Source organism: Lepidochelys olivacea (genome assembly GCF_965140295.1).
Source record: "Lepidochelys olivacea isolate rLepOli2 genome assembly, chromosome: 2".
Classification (NCBI taxonomy): Eukaryota; Metazoa; Chordata; order Testudines; family Cheloniidae; genus Lepidochelys; species Lepidochelys olivacea.
This window is the reverse complement of record NC_140412.1, coordinates 50,220,585-50,246,613: the sequence shown is the minus strand read 5'-3', so window position 1 is coordinate 50,246,613 and position 26,029 is coordinate 50,220,585. Positions and strand designations below refer to the sequence as shown.

Sequence of the window (26,029 nt, the reverse complement as noted above, 5' to 3'; positions counted from 1 at the left end):
CTGCCAGAGTGAGGAACCTAGAAGCCCTAAGAGCCCTGTTTCCAGCCATGTCTCTCCAGGCTCCCAGCTCTGCATGGCAGGGCTGCACCAGAGCTGCAGACCTGGGAAACCCAGGCTCCTCTGCAGCCCACCAAGCAAGCTTGGCAAAAGTTCATCAAAACTAAAACATTTCTGCAGAACATTTTGGTTTTGACTAAACTGAATTTTCTGATGAAAACCTGTTTCATTGGAAAATTGCTGACCAGCTCTAGTGCTAATTCCTGTTCAAGGGAATTGGTTTTAATACCAGTGGGAGCCATTTTGTAGACAAGAGTGGTGGTTTCTGGTGTTTTTTACCACTGTATTGATTAAACCAGGTTTCAGGTTCCCTAATGTAGACGTGGCCTGAATGGCTGAGTGTTGTACATCTTGGAAACCAGAGCCAATGTTTGCTGTGGTTATGAGATCCTTGTATTTTCATGCCTGCTTGTTAATTACATCATTATTTGGAGCAAGACTCTTCCCTTCTCTGAGCCTCTGTTTTCCCATCTGTTATATGGGAATAATGATACTTATTCTCTTTTGTAAAATGTTGTGATATCCATGGATGTAAAGTTGCTATACAAGTTCTAAGTAGTAGTAGGATATATTTTACCTACTGGATACACTGTAATTCGCTATGGATACCTTTGCATTTGGTGACTTTACCTCTCTCTCTTTATTTCCCCTCTACAATATGTGATATACAAGTATAAAGCAATTCAGCCATCTCCACGAGGCAAACAGATTGCTTGGTATAGTGTAGTTTAGGTTGTGAGGCAGAGAGACTATGAAAAGCCCACTAAAGACACTACTTCCATGGTTTAGTTCATCTCCTATGCATACTGTATAAACAGTGCACACCTGTGTTCATTTAATGTATTTAGAAATATTTTTAGAGTTTCCTGGGAAAATGCTGGAAAACTGGTGACTGTGTTGCAGTCAGTGAGACCACTCTTGGTTTTCAAGAACAGTTCGACTTCAAGTTATGAAAGCATTAGTTTTCTTTATTTACTGCTTCTCCACCAATGATAAATAAGTTTCCTTAAATTCACTATTAGATCTGAGGATTCAGGTGATTGGTAGAGTAGATTCCTCTTCTGGTGCTCTTTGCCTTCCTATTGGCCACATGTTGTTTTCCTTCTTCATGAGTTCCTTGTCCAGTGGTAACTTAAAGCATTACTGACTTTAGCTATGTGTGGAAGTGAAAGAGTCACACAATTAGAAAGAAGTGAGGGAGAAGGAATTGCTATGAAATATTGCTTGAGAGCATATCTAAGCAATGGGTAGTTCTCTTAGGGTGACTGTTTTGGTATAATTGACCTATGTGTCTTTCTTCAGCAGTTCTCATTCTGATACTCAGCTCCTTGGGCAAAAGTTATTATGATATGATATGGGCAGTTCATTATGTATTTTGTGAATTTCACCTATTCTATTATATATTTAATTTTGTTAAGATGCCTTCAGAAATTGACATAAATTTAATAGAAGATGAGATATATAAGTATTATGGTCAAGTGTAAAGAAGTCTTGAGCACCTTCTCAAGTCCCACTTAAGTCAATGATACTTCAATCACTGAAAAGTCAATTTGCATCTTGCAAATGTGGGTTCTCAGTGTGTTTGTCTATGTATTTGTATTTGTTCCTTATCTTTTTTTTCCTGGTATAATTTAGTTATGTGGGACTTGCTAATTCAAGTTGCTTCTTGTTCATTTGCACACTCATCCTCTAGCTCCCAGACTCAAACTGATTCACATATCAATTGACTGCTGCTCAAGCAAAAGACAGTGATTGTTCCCCTTAAGAGAATAATCTAGCCAGTTTTTATTATAATAAAAGAAGTTTCACACAAACATGACTTCAGCAAACTTTCCACATATAAAAATTTATCCTGGGGCTAGGAACAAATATGAAAAATTTCAGGGCACATTTTCTGAAATTTATAATATCCTAAAAATAGGGATTTAGAATCAAGATGGGGAAAGTGTCTTTTCTACTGCAACACATATATCAGAATAATTGAGAGCATATGCAAAAATATTTGTAAAGGTGAATTGGTTAGGTTATTTCCTTGTGGAGAGAGAATAAGAAAAATCAAACAATTGATGATTTATCTTAGTCTAATTTATTTACAATACACACCTTTTGAAAAGCAATGTTAGAGAGCGAAATCAATGCAGATTAAGTTTAGATTATAGAATCACAGAAATTTAAGGCTGGAAGGGACTTCATGAGATCAGCAAGTCCATCTCCCCATGCTGAGGCAGAACCAAGTATATCTAGACCATCCTTGACAGGTATTTGTCCAACCTGGTCCAATGATGAGGATTCCACAACCTCCTTTGGAAGTCTATTCCAGAGCTTAATTACCCTTATAGTTAGAAATTTTTGCTTAATATATAACCTAAATCTCCCTTGCTGACTCTTAAACCCATTACTTCTTGTCGTACAGATTTAGACCTCAAATCAGCAAAGCATTTAAACCCATCTATATTATATTGTCCGAGAAGAATAGCATCCATCAAGTTGGATGCCATTCATAATAAATAATCATAACAAACTACAATAGTTACTAATAATGCAATGATGGTTCAGTAGTTATGCAGTCACTAGACCAGATTATGATCTCAATTTTGTTTACATTGACCATCTGCAGGCACGGCTCACCGTTGCCAGCCAATGGAAGCTGCAGGAAGCGGCACATCCCTGCAGTCCGCACCTCTTTCTTCAGCTCCCGTTGGCCAGGAACGGTGAACCACGACCACTGGGAGCTACAGGGGACCGTGCCTGCGGATAGTCAATGTCAGCAAAATGTCTGGCGGCCCACAATCAGATTACCCTGATGCGCCACATGCCGAAGGTTGCCAACCCCAGCACAGATTCAATGCAGTTATTCCCCGTGTACACTGGTGCAGCTGACATCAGAATTTATTCCCTATCTATTAACTACATTTCTGTTACATTTGTCTCACAGAGATATTTCATTTCTCTACATTATCTGTTTTATAGCCCTCTGTAGTGTATGTATCCAGCCTAGTCCATTTTCTTGTCATTTTTCATGCTTTTACTGACTTTAGATGAAGAATCATGTGTCAGAAATAAAGGACACCAGTAACTGAAACATATAGCACTCAGGGTTAGTTTTCTTGCTGCATTCAGTTTTATCATGCAAAAATTAAATCACTGCCATATGATTTGATAATATCAACATATCTTCTCTACCTTCATCACAGCACACTACCAGAACACACCACATACCTTGGACTATACAGACAAGACCATATTTCGACCACTGAATTTCAACTTTCTGACAAATTAGTATCTATAAATACAAATTCCCTTTAGTATCTACAAAGTACATATTCCAAACATTTCCTAGCACTATAGAGTTAAGCAGTTAACTTTGGGTCAGGCCCATTGTGATAATTTTTGTCCCTACTAATAAGTAACAAGGAATTACTTTTTTGGTAAAATAGCAAATCTGCATGGAACAAGAAAATTTAAATTTTCTTGCATTTTTTACAAGAATGCCAATATTCAACAAATGCAAAGTAATGCACATTGAAAAACATGATCCCAACTATACATATAAAATGATAGGGTCTAAATTAGCTGTTACCACTCAAGAAAGAGATCTTGGAGTCGTGGATAGTTCTCTAAAAAGATCTACTCAATGTGCAGAGGGAATCAAAACAGAAAACAGAATGTTGGGAATCATTAAGAAAGGGATAGATAATAAGACAGAAAATATCATATTGCCTCTATATAAATCCATGGTGCGCCCACATCTTGAATACTGCATGCAGATTTGGTCGCCCCATCTCAAAAAAGATATATTGGATTTGGAAAAGGTACAGAGAAGGGCAACAAAAATGATTAGGAGCATGGAACAGCTTCCATATAAGGAGAGATTAATAAGATTGGGACTTGTCAGCTTGGAAAAGAGACAGCTAAGTGGGGATATGACAGAGGTCTATAAAATCATGACTGGTGTGGAGAAAGTAAATAAGGAAGTGTTATTTACTCCTCCTCATAACGCAAGGACTAGGGGTCACCAAATGAAATTAATAGGCAGCAGGTTTAAAACAAACAAAAGGAAGTATTTTTTCACACAACGCACAGTCAACCTGTGGAACTCCTTGCCAGAGGATGTTGTGAAGGACAAGACTATAACAGTGTTCAAGAAGAACTAGATAAGTTCATAGAGGATAGGTCCATCAATGGCTATTAGCCAGGATGGGCAGAGATGGCGTCCCTAGCCTCTGTTTGCCAGAAGCTGGCAATGGGCAAAGGGAGATGGATCACTTGATGATTACCTGTTCTGTTTATTCCCTCTGGGGCACCTGGCATTGGCACCTGGCATTGGCCCAGAAGACAGGCTACTGGGCTAGATGGACCTTTGGTCTAACTTAGTATGGCTTTTTTATGTTCTTATGTTTAGGTAGTAAAATAAACTGTACTGAAAAGAAATAAAAGAATCATTCTACTGAACCATACACATCTTACACAAGCAAGTACTACTGTAGCCAAGTCCTGTATTTACATATCTCAAGCAAAGCATGATGGATTTTATCTAGTGTATTTCACATTCCAGTCGTCTAAGTTTGATTTCTAATACCAGATTTGCTTTAAAGATTACGAGCCAGATTCTGCTCTGAGTTGCATCAACATAAGCCAGAGTGATTCCACTCTAATCAGTAGAGTTAACTGGATGTGGCTCTCCAAGATTAGTAGCTTGCAACATCTTTTCAACATTGCACATTTTTCCATTGTACTAGTTTCCACAGAAGAAACTATACCATCAAGTAGAAGGTTCAACTATTGTATCTGCTGAAGTGATGCTGGGCCAAAATCTTGTTTTGGTTAGTCTGAATGTTTTAATGTCAACAGAAATACAGTTGGACAATTTCCCTGGTGTACTGAACACTTTGGACTTCAGTGAGCTTTTTCTCAATAGCACTGAAATCATGGAGTTCTTCATGCCTAAGACAAATGAATAGGTAAAAGGTTGTGTTCACTTGATGAATATCAGTGCACGATACTTAGCTTGCTCAAGTATAAGAAAGTCATTAGCAGAAGCATACCTGACAGATACTAATGTGTTGCACCTTCTAAAGCTGCCGTGAATCTAATAACCTGTGACTGAAAAAATGGAAAAAGTAATAAAAGCATGTCATCAGAAATCAGAAAATTGCAAGAAACTTTCTGACATGCCCTTTTTTATGTTTAATATATGCAGTATCACAATAGACTCATTTATTGTTCACACTGTTGTATAAATGAGTCATTGGAAAGACCTTGCCATCCCACATTTTTCTGGCAGCTGCTCCGAGGTAGACTTCCTAAGCATAGTACAGGATTTTGAGCATGTTACTCTCACTGGTTGTAACTTGATTTTTTTTCATCTAAATCCAGTATAGCTTTAGGAATTTGTCCAACAAGATTTCCATCACTCACTTCATGTCTATTAAACCCTTTAGCAATTCAGTTATTTTTCTGGATACCTAAAATTGCACACTTGAAAAAATACTAAACAGGCAGAAGAATTTGCCCATCATCTTTCACATAGAATATCAGGGTTGGAAGGGACCTCAGGAGGGCATCTAGTCCAACTCCCTGCTCAAAGCAGGACCAATCCCCAATTTTTGTCCCAGATCCCTAAATGGCCCCCTCAAGGATTGAACTCACAACCCTGGATTTAGCAGGCCAATGCTCAAACCACTGAGCTATCCTTCCCCTTCTTTACCTACTTTTCTATGTAGTATCCAACAACAAAACTCTTTCACAACATCAATTTTTAAAACAATATGCATAACTTATATGGCTAAACTACAGGCTTCTAGAGACTTAAAAGGTTGCGTATATGAGTGTGGGCTATTCTGTTGTTCAGATCCAGTGATTTGAGCAGGAACCTGGGAGTCAGGAATAGAAGTGGGCAAAACTTTTCAGATGAATAATATATTAGCTGAAATGTGATTTTTGGGTTGACCAAAATTATCCACAAATTTGGGTCAAACTCAGCAAATAGTTTTGGCCAGGAAAAAAATGAAATAAAAAATTATTTTGAAAAGTCAAAATGTTGTGTTTCAAGTCAAAACTGTTCAACTTCTCATTTCAAAACAAGGATTTACTTAGAAATTTTGCTAGATTTATTGTTTTAAGGATAAAAAACACAAAAATAAAGCAAAACCAAAAAAATTAATTCCAGGTTGAATGATGCATTTAGTTTGACCGAGACCAGTTTGGGGTAGTTTTTTTGTTTTTGTTTTCCTTTCAATGAGAAAAACTGAAGAATTCTATTTTGGATCATCCTGAAACAAATTTTTGGGGATTTTTCAGTTGAGCCAGCAAACAAAAATCAATTATTCACTCAGTTCTAGTCAGGATTCTGTTGGATTGTATTCCCAACTGTGCTGCTGTTCAATGTGTGATCAATATTACTTTTAGTTCTTAGTCTCCACTGGTGCACAAGCAAAGCTGTGCATGTGTATACTTGCCTTCTGCATGCAATATGAAAAATACATCTTTACCAAGTAGCGTATGCAAACTTTGTCAGGAGGAAACCCCAAGATGTCTTCAAACTACATCTTTCTGGGTTGGAGGGGAAAAAATGTAAGAAGTCTTTACCCATGGAACTAACAGGTATACCCTTCAACAAGACAGAAAAAAATTAATTTATTTTCTCAGAAATACTATACACAACAATCCTGGGCCTCCTGAATTTTCAACAATCATTTACCTTATAGCATGGTCTGCAAAGACATATAGATAATTAGGTATGAGCTAATCTGAGTTCTCAGAACCTGATTCTCCACTCACTTATACTTCTCTTGACATCACTGAAGTTACTCCTGTTTTAAATCTGTGTGGGCTAGATTCTCAGCAGTCAAGCCGTGTAATCTGTTGACGTGATTGGAGCTATGCTGATTTACACCAGTGCAGCATCAGGCCCTGAGTTTATAAAATTAATGCCAGAAATTCAATGAGGAAAAAGTTGGACCCTTTAGCATCTAGTCTCTTTTTGAAGTATGTTCCTCTGAAGTGAAATTGCTGGATGCGTCCTGTAACACCCAGCTAACAGCTGTAATCTCCACTAGTGGCTTCCAGTGAAGAGTCCACCCATGTGTAACAGATGTATTTATGACTCTGGAGACATACTGGACCCTGTTCTCCTACTGCAAGATACGAGTCCCATTGAAATCACAGAAGTCATGTGTGTTCTGCAGTGGTTAAATCAGACACACCAATTCTGAGAAAAGACATTTACAGTTAAGGTTGAATTAGTGTTTTTCTAGAGAAAAGTAATAAAAGAACTTGGTACAACCTACAAGTATTTAGACCATTTCTGAAAAGTATGAATAAACTGCTAAAACCCAACACCATGCTACGGCAATCCAAAAAAAAATACTCTTAATTACTAGATATACTGTCAATAAATAAAGCCTGCTTTGGGGAAAACTCTTGTATACCAAATGTTAACAGGAACTGTAGCCTGACAGTGTTTTAGCTATGAGCCTTTTTTGAAACATTAGCATAGATGATATTTTGACAATATATTTGAAATGTAAAAGCATTTCTGACTACTGCTGTACTGTGCTGAGTTGCCTAAATAGCTTATGCCTAGCTCTTTTTTTGCTCTTCTGTGGATTGTGATTGAAAAGGATAGCTCAGTTATCTTCTTGCGCTGTTTGTTAGCTTGCCAGGTCGTCACCAGCAGATTCATCATCACTGAGTAAGTTTGTTCAGACTCTTGGATCAATTTTTGTTTTGTTTTGGCTTTTTGATAGGTCTCTATTGTTACCTTAAGCTTTTAAAAAAATAACAAATGGTTTCTCACCTGTCATGGTATTCAGTATTTTAAGAGACGAAAATATTTATTTTAATAGTCCATTTTTAAAACTACCAAAAGCATGATTTAAAAAAAATCATCCCCTACTATTACACCCACAATTGTTACTGTGTCAGATTGATTCAGACACACAATAGTCTCATGACATAGGCCAACTATTGCAGGCTGTATAGTTGTACCCATGTTGGTCCCAGGATATAAGAGAGACAAGGTGGGTGAGATAATCTTTTTATTGGACCAACTTCTTTAAAGCTTGTCTCTCTCACCAACAAAAGTTGGTCCAATAAAAGATATTGTCTCACCCACATTGTCTCTTTCATAGCATAGACCAACTTTCATGTCAGGTCAAATATTTTTCTCGGACGACACACACAAAATACTACACTGAATAGGCAAAATACATTTCTGATATAACTTGACTTTAATGTCTGATACTACTAGCCTGATTTTGCTGATTCTTTTCCTGATGTAAATCAGGAGTAACTTCATACAAGTCAGTGGAAATACAGCAGTGTGCAACTAATGAGAGCAGAATCAAACCCTGTCTAAGTGTTGTACAGAACTAGGCAGTTAACACTTTTTAATTGCAAAAAATCCAACATAAATTCCAAACTAGATTTTTGTGTGCTCATGAAAAATAGGTTCTGAATTTGTAACTTTAACTCAGGAAGATTACAGAAATTTTAAATAATTTGCTAATATTAGGACAAAATTACTTTAAATAGAGTAAGTTCTGTACTCACTAAGTTAACACTGGTATAACTTCTTTGATTTCAGTGGAGTTATTCTTGATTTACATCAGTGTAAGTATTTCAGTTGACTTCATTAGGCATTGGATCAGACCCCAAGATGTTTTTGAATATTTCCACTGCCTACAAAAGTATCTCCAGCCCGGACACCAGAGAAGCAGTGTCAGGGGACCATGCTATTGCTCTGCAGTCTCAGTAGAAGTTTCTACCTCACACTGAGAAGTTCCTAAGGACACAGCCACGCTGCTTGGGCTGTGCATTGAACTAAGGATTAAACCTATCCACTCAATCCTGCAATTCTTTGATTTAACTGTAGTTGAGCAGCCACCATATCTCATACATTTTTCCTGGTGTGCCAGACTTTGAAAGTACATAGCTTTAGTTCCCCTGGAGAACATTCATTTCACAGTCCTTATCAAAATGCTTCAGATACAAGAATGGTCAATAATAAAACCATCAGAGGGAACATTTTCCTTCAAACCATGTCTGTAAATCAAAGAGCATCTTTGTGGAAGTAAAGTGGGGCAATGCTCAAAAGTCAAAAGGTAGCTGTTCTTTTTTCTGTATAAATTGACAAAAATTATAAACATTATTTTATTCCTTTCTACAGCAGTCCCAAAGACACTGTAGTTAGTGACCCATTGTTACCAAAAGGTCTTATTTTCTGAGAAAATATAAATATTATTTAAATGTTTTTATGACTGGCTAACACCATAATGACAGGTTTCAGAGTAGCAACCATGTTAGTCGGTATCCGCAAAAAGAACAGGAGTACTTGTGGCACCTTAGACACTAACAAATTTAATACTACTAAATAAATGTGTTAGTCTCTAAGGTGCCACAAGTACTCCTGTTGTTAACACTATAATGTGAAAGATTGAATTTATCAGTGTGCAGCCATTTATGGACCTCAGAAAAGGGAAATAATTATTAAAATGGTAGCAATTTAATTCCTTTAAATGCAAACCAACTAACCTGTTAGAAACAAAATTACTGGCTCAACTTTCCAGATAACAAGGTTTTGGACATCGATTAAATTCCATTTTAACCTGGTGTTAGGGAGCTTATTCCTTCACCCACTTACTTCCCTGGTCCTTCTCGCATGAACAGAGAGCAACAATACCCGAAGTCCAAAGGTGCAAACAATTCGATGTTTATTGGGGTGAACTTCCAGCAAGCATGATTACAGTTTCCTTCCTTAGTATCCTCCTTCCCAGCTCTGACACCACAGAGCCTTACACCTGTGTCCCTGTTCCCATTCCTACCCTTAGCAAAACATGATTCCAATTTTCTTACCCCCATTCCCTGTTCCCATTTCCCTCACCCTCCCACCCACACCCACCCACTTCCTCGTTGACTACAGATTATATAGTAAAACTTGAGTTCTGCTTAGTTATACCTTAACCAATCATTTTCCTGAAATTTAACTAACCAATCCTAACATATTGTAACATGATTATGTAACCAATTATATCCCACCACCTTAATTAGTTTACACCCAACAAAATTAATTATACAGCAGACAGGAACAATCACAGAACCAGACAGAGACCGTGCAAATAAACAATAGCGAAGTGGGAACTATAATGACAAGACAATACAGAAGTGAGGATTTCACATCCCAGCTATTGATAAGTGAGTTCTTGCCAGACAGGATGCTATCAAACTAAGTTTCCTTTTACATTTTCTAGGCACTTCCCTTTCTCTGGAGGTGATAGGAATACAATCCTGTCCTGATAGTGCCTGACAGCCCAATAGCACCTTATTTCAATGTGACTAGTTTGGAATGTGAGGATGTGACTGTTCGCTTCCCAGCTTATGGCTGCCTCTGCTGCTTAGCCAAAGGCCTTAGCCTAAGAACAGGGCCTCAGACTGTCACAGTAAGAGAAGGCCCTTACACCAGCAGATAGTGATTTTGATTCTTTCTTTTATACCTCTATAATTAGCCAAGTGATAAGAATACACCTAAATTCTTAGAGTATAGGCCTTTACAGACAGGCCTGAATATCTATATCCTAACACCTGGCCTACTCTGTTTGTACAGCAGCAGTCTCCAGTTATGTTGCTATTGACCATTACATACATTAAATTTTCACAGCACTTTTCAAACATAGAGTAAGACATACTCCTTACTCCAACGAGCATAAAATATAAAATCCAAATTCTGCTCCTCCTCCCACTAAGGAAGTATAATCCTAGTGCCCTGCTGAGTCATTCTGCCTCCATGGATAGAATGCGTTGGTCTTGCCAGTAAAGTTCTCTGTAGAAATTATTCATTATAAGGGAAAGATGGGTCAGTTCCTGGAAGACGTGTGTTTGAAGGAGAGAGGGATTGTCAGACAACAAATGGAAGACTATTCCAAGTACTGAAGGCAGTATAAACTTATTTTAGAACCTAACCCTGCTCCCAGTGAATTCAATTGGATTTTTTAACCATTAACTTCAATGAGAGCAAGTTTGGGTTCTTAGAGTATAAGGATGTTTGGGTGGGTAATGATCTGGTTCAGGATAATAAAGTCAACATCCATGTCACATGACAAAGGTCAGTATACACTGACTCCAGTAGCTACTGTTACAAAGATCAAGTTTTATTCTAAGTTCTGAAAAATATCTAGCACACTGCCAGAGCTAATCAAATTATCATTAATAAGATACAAAAGCTGAAAACTGAGTGGAAGAGGAAGAAGGAAGCTGCATTTGCAATAAGGGAAGAGGAATGGAGGCACACAGACTGTGCGGGGCAGAGCTGAAGAAGGTGACAACAGAGAGTTAAGTGAGTGCACCCAGTGGTTCTACATTTACATAGCACAATGCAATCTTTAATCCAGCATTTCAGTTTTTGTCATTTATGTTTAATAGAAAAAACTCTTGGAAATCTCATAGAATAAATTTGATAGATGCTATTATGCACTGTCCTGTGTAGGTAAAATAAGTATTAATGGGGAAAGAGCCTGAGAGAAGCTATTTAAAATATACTATTAAATTTATGTCCTGCTTCTCTTCTCATTTCCAAATGTTCTGGTAAATCTTGCTTGCTCTTTCATGCCATTACTTCTCTTCTCTATCCACCAGGATCACACTCTCAAACCCACCCTTTTCCAAGGCAAGTGTCAAAACAATCTACCTCCCTCTTTCTTTTTTTTTTTGATTGCCTTCATTCAGGACCGTATCTCCACCACCTGCAATACCTTTCTATTACTCATTACTGTTACTGTCCCGTCCCTCTTCCTCTCCATTCATTCCTTCTCCTTTCCCCTGGGCCTATTGTGGACTCTGTAACATCATTCCAGACTCTTTCAACTACCTGTTCCCATTAACACCCCTTTTCTTCTCCCACCATTTTGTTTTGCCTTGCTCTTTACGTTGCCTACAATGTCTACATTTTTCCCCTGTCCAATTCCTTCCTCAATATTAGACAAAACTGGGCAAGCTTAACAGATGTTTCCTTAATTAAAATGAGTTCTCTCAGTCTTTCACTTTCCTAAACCACACATTAGTGAAACATTAAAAAATAAAATTAAAAGCTTAGTCATGTTGAGTGGCCTTCAAGTAGGATTTTCAGCAGTTCTTTAAAGTTTAAACCCTCCATTCAGTCCTGCTCCCTTGGCACTGGTAGGGCAGGAATTCTTACCTTTAGCATTAATGCTAATTGGATTACCGGTTCACACCGGGGAATCCCCACTCCTCATATCAAGCAGAGGTTAAAGCAGCTAAAATTTTCTTTTACAACTTTTTGACAGCACTCTGAATCCCAAAAACACCTCATCTGCACCATTAGCATTATCAGGGCTCATGCTTAAAAGTGAGCTCGCTGGCATGCCAATAGAAAGACGGACTTACATCTCATGCCACTAGAATGGGCCAGATCCTGAGAGGTGCTAAAATGGGTTTATCATTGTCTTCAGCGGAAGTCGCAGCACCTCTCAGCATTTGGCATGATATTTGCTCATGTTTGGGGGTCAGGAACCATAGGGGCATCTGCACAGTTACTGCTCCATAGAGCTGTATCCTGGCATGTGCAGAGTGTTCTTCACTTCAGTTTGTTTCAGTGGGAGTTGAGGACACTTAGCACATTGCAGAATTGAGCCGATACTGCACTGATTTTGGTCTGTGCCAGACGAACTCTTATGTCTCCCGCTTCTTGACTTCACTCTTCTCAAGGAAAAAAAAAACTATGAATAAAAAAAAAAGAAGAGAAAAATGTAGTAATTTATGTACATTATATTGATATATCACAAGCAGTAAAACACAAACCCATGTTTTCTAGACTGTGGGCCAGATCCTCAGCTAGTGTAGATGCTCTGAAGTCAATAGAGATATGTCAATTTATACTAGCCGAGGATCTGGCCCATAATTAGTGCATTCAGATATAAAGAGAGAGGTGACTCAAAAATAACTATAGAAACTATGTAGACATCATAACTAAATGAAATGCAGGCCTATATGGTCATGTGTATTGCCAAAGATATTTACTAGATCCCAGAAAAACTGGCCAAAAACAATGGGGCAAACCCCTATATCAATATAAAGAGCCACAGGATCTGTACAAAGCAGACCAAGCCTCAGTTATTAAGATATTATGCAAAAGAGCCACAGGCAGTAAATTGCATGGTAGATAGCTGGGAAAGATGAAGGACTGAGCTGACCCTGTCAGGATCTGAATCTATTGTCCCAGGGAACTGGTTACGCTATTTAGAACCTGAAGTTTAGATCACCAAGCTACTGCTTAGGATTTTATAAGGGTGGAAGTTTTCATAGGACTCTTTTTAACAAAGATGTTAAGATACCATTTGCTAAAATATTTGTGTGCAAATGGATGGAAAATAATCTATCACTAAACTAGATGCCAAAAGGATAGCTAACAAAATGTCACTTTTTTTAAACAAGGCTCCAAGAGCTATCCTGGCAATTCCTGGCCAGTAAACCTAACTTCAGTACCAAGCACATTCTTTGAAAGTATAGTAAAGAACAGAATTATCAGACATATATATGAACACGATTTGGTGGGGAAGAGTCAACACGGATTTTGTAAAGGGAAATCATGCCTCACCAATCTATTAGAATTCTCAGAGGGGATCAACAAACATGGGCAAGGGTGATCTAGTGGATATAGTGTACTTGGACTTTCAGAAAGCCTTTGACAAGGTTTCCTCACCAAAGGCTCTTAAGCAAAGTAAGCTATCATGAGATAAAAGGGAAGGTTCTCTCATGGATCAGTAACTAGTTAAAAATAAAAAAGCAAATGATAGGAATAAATGGTCAGCTTTTTAGAACGGAGAGTGGTAAATAGTGGTGTCCCCAAAGGATCAGAACTGGGACCAGTGCTTTCAACATATTCATAAGTGATCTGGAAAAAGGGGTAAACAGTGAGGTGGCCAAGTTTTTAGATGATACAAAATTACTCAAGATAATTAAGTCCAAAGCAGACTGCGAAGAGTTACAGAGTATGCCGGCCCCTCCAAGCCTTCTCCCCCCTGCACCAGCAGGAGTCCCGGGCTGTGCGCTGCCACCTGCCCCTCCTTCCCGGCACCTAGGACGCCCCCCCACAGCACCCGCGGCACCCCTGGGCAGCCCCCGACCTCCCCACCCCAAGTTTTAGTTGGGATATATATATAGTAAAAGTCATGGACAGGTCACGGACCATGAATTTTTGTTTACTTCCCATGACCTGTCCGTGACTTTTACTAAAAATATCCATGACTAAAAAGTAGCCTTAATCATAAACAATGATAATTAGTAATGCCCAAATGTGTTTTGCTTAATTTCAAATTCACTTTAATTTTGAAGAAAATTATAGATAGAGTGAGATATGTTTGAGATGTTTGTTCTATTAGGAATTGGCATTTTCCCATTTTTCAATGTAACTTTAGCAAAAAAAGGCACATGGTCTCTACCTACAAAGTGTTTGTGAGGCAAACGTGCTGGTGGTGAGAGAAGGATTGTCCATTTTGTCTACCTACAGTCTTGCACTGGAGTGTGAGACCCTCCAAATAAATAGAGTGGCAGCTCACTTCATTGTACAATGCTTGTGCCCTGATTTTTTCTGTTTTAGGGGCCGTGGGAGAGGAGTTTCTGGACCATTCATGGATAGACTAGGGTTAAATTGATGATGTGTGTGTTCTGTAGATAGGCCTAGGTCTTCAGATTCCAGGGCTGTTAATACAACACATTTCATAATCAGTAACATCTATTTAAGAAGGAAAAAAAGAAATAGACTATGTTTTGCTGGAAGGGAGAACAATGGAGTGTGAGAATGTGGACCCAGCATTCTCAGGGGTCCTTCCCCACAGGCTAGAGAACAAAACAGAAGAGAGTTGCAGAAGGGGATGCACCTCACAGCTGATTTTTCTCTGACTGCAAACTGAGGAGGAACAACCCAAAAAGCATACCATTATTGTGACTTTTGTGGGGGAGCAGGGGAAAGTGGAAGGAGGCAGCAGGTGAGGGTCCCATTCATCACAGGCAACACTTAGCCAGTGGCAGCAGGAGCCACTGGGGAAGGAGTCAGGCACTGCCCACAAGGAACCACAGGGGCCACAAGGATCATCTAGTCTAATGCCCAGGAGATGGGACCAGAAACATAAGGGCAGGGGATCAGGCCTGCCTACTCTGAGGTATTAACCAGCATTTGCTAGGGCTGCTGCCAGCTCCACAAAACCCATTGCAGCCAGGAGTCCAGCTTTGAGAATGGTAGTATCGTGAGGTCAGAAGGAAATGATATAGAAAGAGTAAGATTAGGAATTAAGCAAGGATACTTGGAAGGCCCTGACACTTGAGGATTTGCACCTCATTTTTGTCTTATACATGTGAGCTATTCAGGAGTAGTTTATCCATTTATCTGCCTGTTCTATGTATTTCTAAACATATATCACCATGATAATGCTCAAAAAACTGATGCAGTATTTCAGCAGGTGAACTCTGTGCTCGTGCTTGTTAGAAACATTTATCCCAGGCAGTGATTTAGGGGAGAACATACAATACATTTTCCAACATCTGCACACTACACAATATCCCTCTACTCGGGTTGCGAATTTTCCAATTTCTAAAAACCGGACACCACTGCTCTGCCACCTCCCCTAAGGCCCCACCCTCCACTCACTCCTCTGCCATTCTCCCTCCATGGCTCGCTGCTCTCTCCCCTTTAAAACTAAAACTGGCATTTTATTGTTACTAAACAAGCTGTAATGGTTTTGAATATTTTGAAAAGAAAAAGTTGAAACTGACAGACATGTTCAAGGACTCGATCCTGAAAACCCTATTTCATGTGTTCTTGCCCCTACACTCTTTTGTGGCGGTTCAGTGATGAGACAGAACACAGCTTTATGCAAGCAAACAGGCTGGTCAGCGGAGATGGGCTGTTCTGCCCCCCCGCCTTCCACCTTCTCCTTTTATTATATTTCTCCCCCTAAGCATTACACACTGCTACCCAAAGGAATGTATGACGTTGATTCATATACTTAGTTACCATCCTTTATCTACTACAATCCTGGTTCTCAGGCCTTGAGCCCAGGCTAAGAAAGCCTCCCACAGTTGCTGTCCAAACAATCAAGTTCTCATGGTTCATATCTAGCCCTTGTCCTTGGATAGAGCAATGTGTGCATTGCTTCTACGAAACAGTCAGGGTGTGCCCCGCCTGCTTCCAGGTGGAATAGCTAAACATTAACCCTTCATCTCTCCGTTTTTTATTTATTGATATTTGGCCATCTCATGGTAGCCGTCAATTTGTTTTGTCATGCTATTTAACTCCCAGACAGACAAGGACATAACCTGGGGAGCTTTCCAGGGCAAAATTTTACAAAGTCTTAACAAGGAAGGAATACATTGTAGACAGCAGCAGCAAAAAAATAAGCCCAATAATTACAAACACAGAATAACCAAAAGCTCGACATCTGCAATATAATCATCTAAAAGGGGTACACTTCTTTTACTACAATTGTAACCAGCAAAAGGCAATATAAATATCATTCTACTAAGACAGCAAAGGGTGCCATCACTTAAATTTGCAGGAATATAATTAAAGGTGCGTGAACCGCAAGTAAAAACCCATCCTGATGGTAGGATGATATGGCCATAATTATATGAAACATTAACAGCATGGGAACAATTTAAAAGGGGTTGAGAAACTTTTCGACAGCCCAAGGGCACCTTTGTACTAGTGCAGTTAACTACACGCGCACAGGTGACATTGCGAGCCCCGGCCGGGTACGGTGTGTGGAGGGATATAGCCGTGCGAGGCAGAGTATAGTTGGCCGGGCCCCAATTAGCCATGCTAGAGTACTGGGAGGAAAGATTAGCATAAGCAGAGAACAGTGTCTTATTCTCCATCTCCTCAGGGTGATGACATACTGGAATAAGGCATGTACCTAACAAATCTCCGGCTGCTACAAAATTAAATAAACAAAAGTGAGTAACATTTGCTATTGAAGCCAATCTTTCCCATATGTTATATGTCATTTGGGCTTGTAACGGGGGAGGCGCTTCCGAGCCAACCCCTACAGGAAATAGCAGGCACAAAAGGCACACAATCATCACAGAATTAGCAGTGATTTGGGCGAGAATCGCCACAAACAAAGTCTCAGGAGACTCTGGCTGTTGGTTTGCTGCCAGTCTTCGTTGAGCCGCGGCGACCAATGCTTTTACTGCTCCCCATGTCACGGGCTGGCTTGGGACGCTACGCCTCCTCTGTTTCCGTCCCGCCGTTGTCGACTCGGGGGGCAACGCAGTCTCCTCCAAGGTCAGCTGAAACTCTGGTATGGGATTCGACAGTCCCTGGTGCCATGCCATGTTGTTTAAGTGCCGGTCGCACACACCGAGCTGGAACCCACAACGGTCCTGCAGGGAGAGACACAGCAGCATATCCCCAACCCCAAGTGATTAGAGGTACTGGGCCCAGCCACTGTGGATCGGGCAGCTGACGATAAAAGACACGCGGTCTTTCCAGTACCTCAGATTTGTAAAAATGCCGATCCGCAGGGGTCTGCTGATCTGCATTCAGTGTTAAATTATTTAAAGTAAACAAGAGGATATGCATTTGTTGTTAAATGTCTCCTAAGGTTCGGAGACGCAGCTCCCCTTGTTTTAATTATTTATCTAGCAAGGTTTTTAGTGTGCAATTGGCACATTCAACAATGGCTTGGCCCGTGGAATTATAAGGGATTCCGTGTTTAAGATGGACATCCCAGCGGGCACAAAAGGTGGAGAGGGCTGCAGAGCAGTAGGCTGGGGCATTATCTGTTTTAATTTGGCAGGGGCAACCCATAACAAAAAGGCAGGCCAGCAAATAATGAATAACTTTGTTAGGGGCTTCCCCACGTTGTGGGGAAGCCCAAAAGAAAGCCTGAATAAGTATCAACGAAAACATGTAAAAACAAATAGGGGCGGAATTGTGGCACATGAGTAACATCCATCTACCACAGCTGATTTGCTGCGGTACCTCGGGGGTTAACGGCATAAGAAAAAGTAGGAGCAGCAGCAGCACAGTGGGGGCAGGAACGAACAATGGAACGTGCATGATCAGCAGGAATGTGAAACTGCAGGGCCAAAACAGAGGCAGACTGCTAAAAAAAGGCATGGCTTTCAATGGGGTCAGAAAAAAGGGAATTTACCTGACCATGTAACGCGCGATCGGCGCGTGCATTGCCTTCAGTAAGTAGCCCAGGCAGAGTGGTATGACTGCGAATATGAGCAACAAAAGAAGGGAAATTACGAATGGTGAGGAGATACTGTAAGGACAAAAACAGGCAGAGGAGGTCCGCATCGACCTTAGGGGTAATAAGGGCAAGGGGTAAATGATCAATTACCTGATAAACATAATGCGTGTCCACGATCAAATTAAAGGGACAATCAGCAAAAAGTTAAAAGGCCAAAATAACAGCAGCTAATTCCAAGGACTAGTAAAGCTCTCCAAGCGCTGTGCATGCAAATATTATTGTACAAGTGAATGAAGCGCTTTCAGCTTTTCTAGGGGGAGGGACCACTGGTCAATCCATACGGGCTCTAAGGATTGCCATACTAATGGTAATGCGGATGGCAAGGTGGGTGAGGGAGGATTTCGGCCCATTATATATTAATATCGAGGGTGGTGTCCAGCTTTGTAAGTAAGTCACGGCCCCAAATATTGAGGTGGACAGGGAGCACAAAAGGGCGGATAGTAGCAAGGGTACGGCCTCCCGGTTTAGAGACCGTGACCCAAGACAAACTTTGGCGCCCGGGTTTACTACCCCCGATCCCCCACAATTCTTTAGAAGGAACCGTAGGCCAACTAACCGGCCACTCCAGATCACGAATCACCGTAACGTCAGCTCCAGTGTCCACCAGCCCTGTAAAAGGAACATCATCTAAGAGAAGTGTTAACTGAGGTTTCGAGGGGCGGACCGACATTGTTAGAGCAACAAGTGGAGAGGACATGTTGTGAGATGGCGACTGAGCCAGAGTCGATCCAAAGCCGCCTCTGCCCCGGGCTCGATCCTCTGCAGCTGGCACCTGATAGGGGACTAAAATCAATTGCGCAATTGACCGTCCACGCGGGAGCGACTGTGGAAGATGAGTCCACACCTGAACCTTAATAATGCCAGTGTAATCAGCATCAATGACCCCTGGAATGACAAAAAAGCCCTGTTTCCCAGCATGTGAGCGAGGGAGAACAAGACCTACAAAGCCGGCAGGGAGAGGTCCCGTCACCTGTGTAGGTATGGCACAGACCTCCTCTGGCAGCCGAAAGTCAGTGTCCTCCTGCATGATCAAATCAAGCCCTGCACTTCCAGCAGTCGCCGCCCTCATAGAGTCTACGGATTCCAAGGCAGAGGAGCAATTGCCTGTGTAGGAAACACCCCCGTTTGGCCCTGGGTTCGGGGGGGACCCGTCGCGCAGTTTCCCGACCCGCTACGACGCTGATTAGCCCAGTGATAACCTTTCCCACTTTTGGGGCACTTCTTTGAGGGTCGGGCTGGTGCCTTAGATGAGTGGCACTCCCGCTGAAAATGACCCTCCTTACCACAGCGGTAACAGCGCTTCCCCTCCTTCCCAGTTTTTCTGAGGGCGGCAGCCAGAACTCCAGCCTTGTGGGCTTGTGTGCCAATGTTCTGGCACGCCCGCAGCATGTCTGAGAGCTCTAAAATACCAGAGGCTTGTGCTGCCTGGAGAGCACGGCGGCAATCCTCGTTTGCATTTTCAACTGCCAATTTTAACAGGAGCTCGTGAGCTGCCTCAGTGTTATCCACCTGTCGGAGGACAGCCTCCTGCAATCTGTTGGTAAAATCCAAAAAGTACTCTGAGGCACCCTGACGGATACTGACAAAGCTTTTGGTAGGCTTGCCTGAATCCGGGACCTTCTTGAAAGCATACTGGGCACAGGTGGAAATAATGGGGAAGACAGCCTGAGGGAGTTGAGACTGCATCTCAATAGTAGCAAACGGGCCCTCCCCTGCCAAATGCTCATAAATGATACCGCGCTCTCTATGAACCTGAGCTTGGCGTTCTGCCATCTGCCGATACTCACTAAGCCAAATAACATACTGACTGGGTGACAACATCATGCGCAGCAGCGTTTTCCAATCCTCAAGGATTAGGGAGTACCCAGTACCCATCCCTTCAATGAGACCACGCACAAAGGTGCTAGTCAGGCCAAATTCACGAATTGCTTTCTTTACCTCTCTAACCACCGAGTATGTCAAAGCGGTCCAGGTGCCCACGGGGTTGCCCTGGTCATCATTCTGCCAGGTCACCGGGCAAACGGAGACCAGATCAGCCAGCTCCTCCGCTGTAAGATCTGATCAAGCTTTTGCTGCGTGAATCATTTGTTGCACCAGCGAAAGCTTCTGAACAGATGCAGATGACCCTCCGGGGGGCCCCACGGGGGGAGGGTGATCACACACCGGCTCCGGTGGGGAAGGCCAGGGAGGCGGCGGTAATAGAGGCACTGGGGGCGAAGCACGGGGAGGGATGGCTGCAGGAGCGGACGGGGGTGGCGGGATCGGCAGCCCCTCTGTTGGTGCTGGAGAGGGCCTTTCCGAGGCGACACGCTGTGTCGCATCGCCAGGAGGGGGGATGGCTGCAGGAGCGGACGGGGGCGGCGGGATCGGCAGCCCCTCTGTTGGTGCTGGAGAGGGCCTTTCCGAGGCGACACGCTGTGTCGCATCGCCAGGAGGGGGGATGGCTGCAGGAGCGGAGGGGCGTGGTGAGATCACGAAGTGATCTTACAAGATGGCTTACAAGAAGTGGAAGGTTGGACATATGACCAGGGAAGAGTATAAAAATATTGCTCGGGCATGTAGGAATGATATCAGGAGGGCCAAATCGCACCTGGAGCTGCAGCCAGCCAGAGATGTCAAGAGTAACAAGAAGGGTTTCTTCAGGTATGTTGGCAACAAGAAGAAAGCCAAGGAATGTGTGGGCCCCTTACTGAATGAGGGAGGCAACCTAGTGACAGAGGATGTGGAAAAAGCTAATGTACTCAATGCTTTTTTTGCCTCTGTTTTCACTAACAAGGTCAGCTCCCAGACTGCTGCGCTGGGCATCACAAAATGGGGAAGAGATGGCCAGCCCTCTGTGGAGGAAGAGGTGGTTAGGGACTATTTAGAAAAGCTGGACGTGCACAAGTCCATGGGGCCGGACGAGTTGCATCCGAGAGTGCTGAAGGAATTGGCGGCTGTGATTGCAGAGCCATTGGCCATTATCTTTGAAAACTCGTGGCGAACCGGGGAAGTCCCGGATGACTGGAAAAAGGCTAATGTAGTGCCAATCTTTAAAAAAGGGAAGAAGGAGGATCCTGGGAACTACAGGCCAGTCAGCCTCACCTCAGTCCCTGGAAAAATCATGGAGCAGGTCCTCAAAGAATCAATCCTGAAGCACTTGTATGAGAGGAAAGTGATCAGGAACAGCCAGCATGGATTCACCAAGGGAAGGTCATGCCTGACTAATCTAATCACCTTTTATGATGAGATTACTGGTTCTGTGGATGAAGGGAAAGCAGTGGATGTATTGTTTCTTGACTTTAGCAAAGCTTTTGACACGGTCTCCCACAGTATTCTTGTCAGCAAGTTAAGGAAGTATGGGCTGGATGAGTGCACTATAAGGTGGGTAGAAAGCTGGCTAGATTGTCGGGCTCAACGGGTAGTGATCAATGGCTCCATGTCTAGTTGGCAGCCGGTATCAAGTGGAGTACCCCAAGGGTCGGTCCTGGGGCCGGTTTTGTTCAATATCTTCATAAATGATCTGGAGGATGGTGTGGATTGCACTCTCAGCAAATTTGCAGATGATACTAAACTGGGAGGAGTGGTAGATACGCTGGAGGGGAGGGATAGGATACAGAAGGACCTAGACAAATTGGAGGATTGGGCCAAAAGAAATCTGATGAGGTTCAATAAGGATAAGTGCAGGGTCCTGCACTTAGGACGGAAGAACCCAATGCACAGCTACAGACTAGGGACCGAATGGCTAGGCAGCAGTTCTGCGGAAAAGGACCTAGGGGTGACAGTGGACGAGAAGCTGGATATGAGTCAGCAGTGTGCCCTTGTTGCCAAGAAGGCCAATGGCATTTTGGGATGTATAAGTAGGGGCATAGCGAGCAGATCGAGGGACGTGATCGTTCCCCTCTATTCGACATTGGTGAGGCCTCATCTGGAGTACTGTGTCCAGTTTTGGGCCCCACACTACAAGAAGGATGTGGATAAATTGGAGAGAGTCCAGCGAAGGGCAACAAAAATGATTAGGGGTCTAGAACACATGACTTATGAGAAGAGGCTGAGGGAGCTGGGATTGTTTAGCCTGCAGAAGAGAAGAATGAGGGGGGATTTGATAGCTGCTTTCAACTACCTGAAAGGGGGTTCCAAAGAGGATGGCTCTAGACTGTTCTCAATGGTAGCAGATGACAGAACGAGGAGTAATGGTCTCAAGTTGCAGTGGGGGAGGTTTAGATTGGATATTAGGAAAAACTTTTTCACTAGGAGGGTGGTGAAACACTGGAATGCGTTACCTAGGGAGGTGGTAGAATCTCCTTCCTTAAAGGTTTTTAAGGTCAGGCTTGACAAAGCCCTGGCTGGGATGATTTAACTAGGAATTGGTCCTGCTTCGAGCAGGGGGTTGGACTAGATGACCTTCTGGGGTCCCTTCCAACCCTGATATTCTATGATTCTGTGATCACCAGCCTCGCGAGGGAGGGCCTGTCCGAGGCGACACGCTGTATCGCGTCGCGGCAGAGGTGCCAGGCATGTAAAGCCTGCACGGGCGCCCGAGGCTCTTTATTCAATGTCTGGCCCAACCGCTCCCAGTCCGCTAGCTTAAGGGTTCCAGCTTCAGGGTACCATGGGCATTGGGCACTCACCTCCTGTAGCAGGAGAGTGAGTTCTCGAGTGGGGCAGTCATGCTGAGCCTTACACAGCAAATACTGCAGCTCATTGCGGTGTTGCACTTGCAAAGCAGAGAGGGAGCTTCCCATACTTACCACAATGAAAAATACTCACCGGGATCCACGAAGCGGATGAGTGACACGTCTGAAACCCTTGCCGGGCGAGGTGAGTGCTGAGGGCCCTACATTTGGGCGCCAGTTGTGGCGGTTCAGTGATGAGACAGAACACAGCTTTATGCAAGCAAACAGGCTGGTCAGCGGAGATGGGCTGTTCTGCCCCCCCGCCTTCCACCTTCTCCTTTTATTATATTTCTCCCCCTAAGCATTACACACTGCTACCCAAAGGAATGTATGACGTTGATTCATATACTTAGTTACCATCCTTTATCTACTACAATCCTGGTTCTCAGGCCTTGAGCCCAGGCTAAGAAAGCCTCCCACAGTTGCTGTCCAAACAATCAAGTTCTCATGGTTCATATCTAGCCCTTGTCCTTGGATAGAGCAATGTGTGCATTGCTTCTACGAAACAGTCAGGGTGTGCCCCGCCTGCTTCCAGGTGGAATAGCTAAACATTAACCCTTCACTTTTTGGAATCTTTTTCTTGGTACTCTTGAACTATGTGTTTAAGGACATAGAAGATGGAGTCTGTCTCCATACAAGATCAGATGGGAAACTCTTCAACCTGTCACGACTTAAGTCAAAAGATCAAAGTCAAAAAGGTACTAATCAGGGAACTTCTATTCGCTGATGCTGCTGCCCACATAGCCCACAATGAAGATCTACAAGAACTCATGGTCTGCATTTCAAGTACCTGTCAGGCATTTGCTCTCACCATCAGCAACAAGAAAACGGTAGGACAGGGGGTTCCAAAAGATCCTTCAATCACCTTAAATGCAAACCATCTAGAATTCCAAAAGTTCAGCTACTTAGGTTCTTCAGAGGGCAAATTTACCATGTGTCACAGCCCTGCTCAAGCAAAGACGACTGCGCTGTCTGGGCCATCTGAGTAGGTTGGAAGATGGACACATACCCAAGGACATGCTACATGGGGAGCTATCAGAGGGAACAAGAACAACAGGACATCCCAAGCTTTGCTATAAAGACACATGCAAGCAAAATATGAGGGAATTTGGAATTGATCCTGACCAATGGGAAATCTTGGCAAGTGATCGTAACAAGTGGTGCCATCATCTCCATCAGGGTATCCAAGTCCATGACAGGAGCTGGTTCCTACAGCTTGAAGAGAAAAGAGCCTGTAGGAAGCAAGCTGCTCCCAACCAAGATACATACATTTGCAATAACTGCCAAAGATCATGCAAATCTCGGATTGGACTATTCAGTGACATGAGACACTGCAAACCATTTACATCATAGGCTGCAATTACCACTGTCTCTCATAGATGAAAGGATGCCAACAAATTCCATCTGACTACTTCTTAATCACATCAGCGATCCCATTGAAGTCAATTTAAAGTCAAGAGGATTATTTCCATGAGCAAAGATTATTCTTGTAAGTAAATGTGCAGGATTGGGCCCAAAATTATTACTGTGGAAAGAAATCAAAAGAACTGTGCCAATTCCATCCGCTGAAGAGTATATAACTTTTTAAAAGCTTATAATATGTACTTTATTAATAGATTGGAATGGCTCCAAAGTTATTCACAAGAATAGATGTGTTTGCAGACTGGGCTCCATAATAATTTATTTGTAGAAGAGAAATCTAAGGCAATGTCCACCCACCCCTAACCTATGCATTCTCTAGACTGAAAACACGAGAGAGAGGCAGGGAGCTGAGCTGAGCTGGCCTGTCCCTTCTCCTCCTCTGCCCCAGGACTCACCTGCTGCCTGCAAAGCCAGGCTGGGAGATGATCACAGCACTCTGCCCCCTCGCTTCCTCGGCAGCCAAGTGCTGCGCTGCGGTGGGTGGCGCCTGCTTGGCCCCCACTGTTCCAGCACCCCTGAGGTGATAACCAGACTTTTGGCATCTGGTCAGTGTTTCTGAGCCAACACTGTCACGTGCCCTTTTTGACCAGAAACTGGACACCTGGCAACCCTACCCTCTATTCACTTTCTGAATGCGCCCATTATGCCTGACTAGGTGGTGGAAGACATGTCCCATATTATCTTAATTGTGAACATCTTTGCAATCTTTTTTTCATGTCACACTTCTAACACTCTCTAAACAAAGGCATATGCTCAGCAATTATGCATTCACAGAGAAGCTTGCACTTACAGCTCTAGGCTGGGCACAGAAGAGGGAGTGCAGCTCCTGCAGCATGCCTTTCCCTCAAGCCTGTGGGAGCCCCACCAGAGAGGAACTGCACACTTTTGGAGGGAACTGGGGAGGTCATGCTGACTGGTCTCCCTCCACTATGTTCTCCGGCCCCCAAGCCTGTGGGATACAACACAGTAAGTTAGTGCAGAAAGAGTGCAGGGTTTGTTCACAGTTCTGCCGGCAGAAACCAAGACTCAATCAGCAGAAAGTCTAACCAAAAAGGAGCTGGGGGGAGCAGGAGGTAAAGCAGTGCAAAGTGACTACAAACACCTGCTCTGCTACAGAAACAAAGAAATGACCAGTACAGCCCCAAATTGTGCTGGAGATGGGGGTGCCCACTATACCCAAAAGATTCACTGATTCAGTGCAACTCTTGGACAGGCTCTGCAATCAGTGCTGCTATAAATCATATTTTAATGCTGCCTGCTCCCAAAAAAGCCCCTCGGATAATGCAGTAGTGCAAACTGCAGGAAGAGAGTTTTGCAGCGTAGCTCTTGATGTTCAAGGGTAGCAGAGAACCAGGATCAGAAGGAGGACAAGTGACAGTGTGAAGGCAAAGAAGTTCCACACAAATGCGTCTAGCCTCTGACAGATTCACAGAGATCCATGGATTTATGGAGTGGAATCTCTCTCTTTTCTGGAAGGCCAGGGGCAAACCTACTAAATACTATTCCCATGGAAGAATCAGAGTGAATCTCATTGAGTCTCAACTCCCCGATTCCATAGTTTTTAGCTGAGTATAGTTTGGGAAACTTTGGAGCCAGTAAATCCTGCCATGCAAATAGGCTCTCACA

At 42.8% G+C, this 26,029-nt stretch overlaps 1 protein-coding gene and 1 long non-coding RNA gene across 15 annotated transcripts in view; one reads left to right on the top strand and one right to left on the bottom strand.

Annotated features, from left to right (window-relative positions):
- Nucleotides 1–26,029, top strand: part of RALYL (RALY RNA binding protein like) — a 625,744-nt gene that overhangs the window by 587,208 nt on the left and 12,507 nt on the right. The window lies entirely within an intron of this gene.
- On the bottom strand, nucleotides 16,786–23,510 carry LOC311516962. 2 transcript variants are annotated; one of them, XR_014710540.1, is made up of 3 exons: nucleotides 23,057–23,510; nucleotides 18,883–18,935; nucleotides 16,786–17,448 (listed from the first exon to the last, which is right to left on the bottom strand). It is a non-coding gene; the product is annotated as an uncharacterized lncRNA (long non-coding RNA). The 2 variants fall into 2 exon arrangements; XR_014710541.1 differs by having other exon boundaries at nucleotides 23,076–23,510.